The sequence below is a fragment of the Tupaia chinensis genome, unplaced genomic scaffold (assembly GCF_000334495.1).
Source record: "Tupaia chinensis unplaced genomic scaffold, TupChi_1.0 Scaffold000081_1, whole genome shotgun sequence".
Lineage (NCBI taxonomy): Eukaryota > Metazoa > Chordata > Mammalia > Scandentia > Tupaiidae > Tupaia > Tupaia belangeri.
The window spans coordinates 7,361,150-7,366,118 of NW_006159542.1; the positions used below are offsets into that span (position 1 = coordinate 7,361,150).

At 39.9% G+C, this 4,969-nt stretch overlaps 1 protein-coding gene across 1 annotated transcript in view; it reads left to right on the forward strand.

Annotated features, from left to right (window-relative positions):
- PAPPA (pappalysin 1) overlaps positions 1–4,969 on the forward strand; it is a 280,168-nt gene that overhangs the window by 59,194 nt on the left and 216,005 nt on the right. The window lies entirely within an intron of this gene.

The following is a 4,969-nucleotide window of genomic DNA, read 5'->3' on the forward strand; positions in this document are numbered from 1 at the left end:
GTGAGCTAGCTGAGACTTAGAGACATAAAACCCCTTGCCCATGGCTGCAGGTCTGCCCATCCAACTCTAAGTGGTACTATTCCACAAATGAATAAACACACCAAGACTAGGAATCGTATCAGTTTATCTGGGGTGTGAGTTTATATTGTAATATATACGAATTTGTAATACACACCTTGAGCCAGTCTTTCTACTGCTGCAAAATGAAAGTGGTCCTAAAAAAGTCCTTTCCCTTTTTTACCGTCACTGTCCCCAGCCTCTAATGTTCCTTCTAGGTTTAACTTTCTGTGTTTCCTTCTTAATTCACTGATAAAAGGAAAAAAAAAAAATCACCTCCAAGGGGTAGTGTGGGAAAGAGGTAAGCGCTCACATAGGTGCTTGTCCCCAGGATCTTCTCTCTGATATATTTGAGATACACCCAGCTTCATTCAGTATCAATAAGAATACATCAGCCATCAGGGAAAAACAAAACAAAACAAAACAAAATTTTTAGTCACAGAACTAGTTTTTCTTTTTCTTTTTGCCCTTTGGGTGCAACCTTTCCCCCAACCCCCACCAAAAGAGGCCAGTGGGGCCAAGGGCCTGGCTATCAGCCACAGATTCTTCCCCCTTTAGGAAAAGAGAGGCTTCCCAAAGTAGAAAAAGAAACCTCGCATCCAAGCCAGGGACAGGCTCCAACATCCCACTTCTCTGTTTTTGGGCTGAGATGAATACTACCCCTTGAAAAGATTGGCTTCTGCAATTACCACTGAATAAACATCCAATTAAAATGTCTCCCCTGCCTCAACCCCACCCTGTCTCTTCTTCTCCTGAAGCTTTTTCATCCCAGAGCAATAGGGCAGAGGTGACTTTCTCTAATAACATTTGTGTTCTCTGCCTAAGAGAACACTTGATGGAAATGGACAAACCAATTAGAAAATAATGAATAATACGGAAAAGGCTGATCCAAGAAAATCTCAGCTCCTCTGTTTTCATTCTCCTCCCAGACATTGTTTCTCTTTTCACAATGGCCCTCGGTGCGCTTAGAAACGTGGGTGAAGTTATGGGAAGCACTGGCCACATCTAGATTTGTTCTTGGCCTTGCCACTGTTTGTGTGAGCTCTGAACCCTTGTTCCTGCAAGATGGGGATAAATGATAGGAATAGCTAAACATGTATTAAAAGTTTTCTATATGCCAGGCACTTTATTTATTAACTTGCCTAATCCTCTGAACAACTACACAGGGTACTATTAACATCCACATTCTGTATATAAATAAACTAGGGTATAGGATGTTAATTGCCCTGAGTGACCCAAACATTAATGAAAAAGCTAGTTTCAAGCCTGAAACTCAAGCTTGAAAATAAGCCATCATATACTCTATGGAATACTACTCAGCCATAAAAGACAAAATCCTGACTTTTGATAGAAAGTGGATAAATATGGAAGATTTACTGCTGAGTGAAGCAAGCCAGGCTATGAAGGAGAGACATTGTATGTCTCCACTTAATATATACTGTCTATACTCTGTGGCTGAAACTAAAATATTAGAGGATATAGAAGCAGAGCAAATGGTTATAGATATCAGATACAGCATGGAAAGAGCGTGGGAGAAGGAGAAGAATGTGAAGAGAGACATTAAGGAGAAAAATAGTGAGGCAAGACATTTATGGGACACATAAATGGTTTATTACCTGTTGCTGATAACATGTATAGTGTCCCCAACTGGACTGCCATGAACTATATTCATGTTGGAAAATTCACTTTAAAAGCTAAGTGGTGTATAGTGATTGAATGAATAAAAGAAATTAAAAGAAAATAAAATATATTATTTAAAAAAAGAAAAAAGCCATCATGCCCATCCTGCTACAATTGCTTCAAGTAGTGAACAGTGAGGATACAGACACCTGTGTACCTAGTTCAGGGTCTAGTATACAGAAAGTGTTTAACATATGTTGGCTTTCTGCTTCCTCTTTCCTTTCTCTCTTAGCAGAGCAGACTGATTAGAACCCATCATGAGGTTTCCAGTCTAAGAAGTTGAATGTGGACTCCTAGGGGAGAGAAAGGCTCAGCAAAAAAGGTTTTGGGTCAATATCTGAGCTTATGTGGTTACTACTTGAGTTGGTTTAACTTAAACAGAGAGGAAACTTTTCCTTTGTCCCCAACCCATGCTAATCATTTTGTGAAAGGCCATTAATAGTAAGATCACATGAGTTTGGGGATCCCTGTGATGTAGAGAGCCAGAAAGACACTCAAAGGATCACAGTTATCACATTCATGTTAGAATAGACATGCAGTTTTGTGACTCACAGAAGTGCTCTATGAAGCACTAGGCAGCTGCTACCAGTCCCATTGGATAAGAAAACTGGTGCCTCTACTCAGTCATAAAAGAACAACAAGACCCTGGCATTTGCTAGAAAGTGGACAAATATGGAAGATTTACTGCTTAGTGAAGCGAGTCAGGCTATTAAAGAGAGACATTGCATGTCTCCACTTAATATATACCAATTGTCTGCACTCTATGGCAGAAATTAAAATATTAGAGGATATAGAAACATAGAAAATGGTTATGGATACTGGAGACAGTGTGGGAAGAGGATGAGAGATGGGGAGAATGAGAGAAAAGAAATCAAGGAAAAAAATAGAAAAGACACAAAAATGGAAGTTTGCCTGCTGATGATAATGTGTATGATATCTTCAACTGGACTGGTGTGAAGTGTATTCATGTTGGATAAGTCATTTTACAAGTGGTAGTGATGTATAGTGATTAAATGTATAAAATAAATTAGAATAATAATTAAAATAAAATAAAATTTAAAAAGAAAACCTGTGCCTCATATTCAAGAATTACTGAAACTGATACTGGGACTGAAATGTTTTTGCTTTTATTTTTTTTTCTGATTTAAATTCAATTCCATCAACATTTACTGAATATTCGCCAGGTTCTCAAGCCCTGAGCTGAGAACTGAGTAAACAAAATAGATACCTTCTTGTCCTTAGGTGGCCACAGAAGAGTGGTGTACATAAAGAAGTGAAGTAATTAATTGGAAAGGTGTAGGAGAGAGTACACAATTGATAGGTGGCCAATGAATACTGAGGTGGTAAAGGGGGTGGAGGTGAGGTAGAAGTCAGGGAAGTCTTCCTGGAGGAGTGATACCACAATAGATTTTGAATTTGTGCATCAGAGGACAAGTGCTGAGCTGAGTCCAAGCAGAGAGTGCAGCATGAGTAAAGGCACCAGGGGGATAATGCATCATGGTGGATACAGAAGTGCTCCCATTACACAGTAGAGTTTCAAGAGAGGCAGAGAGAGAGAGAGAGATGATGCTCAAGGGTAGGCAGGGTCCTGAAGGCCATGAACTCTTCACACTCTCACATATGGGGAGGCCCTTCTGTTTCTTTAAGAGGGAAAAAGAAGGGGACTATTGTTAGTGAGTGCTGCTGGCTAGGCTCCATGAGAAACCCCAGGGCGAAGGAGCATTGTAAAAAGAGAACATGCTGGCAATTACCTGCATGAACTCAGCAAGACATGAAGGTTCTCTAAGTCTCTGCTTCCTCCTCTGGAAAATGGGGATAATAATATGAACTACCTCTGTAATAGTAAGAGTAAAGCAGATAATCCAGGTGAGCTGGAGCCACAGAGAAGGACTGAGCATGAAATACCATTATTCATTGACTCTGTTTCTTTGACTACATCAAGCTGCCAGCTTGCTTAATTAAATATGTTTTCATTCATTGATTCATTAATTGATTTCCAACCTTACCCAATAATTGTTGGCTACTCATAAGGCTCTGAAAACTTGATGGCAGATAAAATGAAGGCTGAAAGTAGTGTGAGAGGGGAACAAGAGGCTTCTCTCTGGTTAGAAAGTGAACCACTGAATAATATACCTGTGACTGATCTGAAGCAGATCACATATAGGGTTTTGATTCTGATGAAGGAGTTGCCCACCCCAGCAGGGGAGCTCTTATTTCTTGAGCACCTAGGTTATACCAGTCTTTGCATGAAGACCATTTCTTTTTCTCTTCTCTCTCTGTGTAGCTGGAGGGTGCATGCATTTTCCAGAATGAGAAAGATAGCAAAAGAGACAGACAGAAACAGAAAGAGAATCCCACAATGGGGCATGGTCATGCTGAAATCCTTTTTCTTCCATGTCTCCATATCATCAGGATTTGGGGCACACACACATATGCTCTTGGGGAATTTTTCAAGCAGAATTCAGATTGAAGTTGGCCATACGGAATCCAGCTACTTATGCTCAGTGCTTAAATACTGTTCATGAGGCCAGCTCTCTCTCTCTCTCTTTCTCAATATGTGTTTGTTCCATGTATTAAAGAGCTGGTGACTGTACAGTGGGGAGTTAATTCATTTTCCAGACATGTCAGTCTACAATGACACTGACCCCAAATTTAGTATCCCATGCTAGCCTTTTTTTACAAATAAAGAAATAGAAGTTTACAAAATGCAGAATAATCCAAGGGAGGCAATATAATGCCTCCAGGAAGAGAGGATACATTTCCAAGCTAGACAACATTGTCTTTGAGCTCCAGTTCTACAATTTGGGGTAACCTATGTAATAACACTGGGGCAAAGTTGCTCATCTTGAAAATAGAGTAACAACACTTGCTTGTAAGGTTGATATAGAGGTTTAATGCAGGTTTGCAGGTTTTCTAGTGTAGCTCTGCACTTGCTAAATAAATGATCCAAGGTTCATAGTAAATGAGTGAAGGAAGGAAGAATCCAAGACTAAATTACATCTTATCTCTGTTATGGTCAGTGTTCTTAATCTATACACCCATATGTGATCCTGACCATAGCTCATAGGTATGTAAATGTTGACTGTAGAAAAATCTAGGTTCAAAACTGAACTCTTCTAGGGCCAGCCCTATGGTGCAGTGGTTAAGCACTATACATCGGGAACTGGATCCCACATGACCAACTGCAGTTCAAATCGCATCCCTAAAAGCTTGAAAAACACACCAGACACAT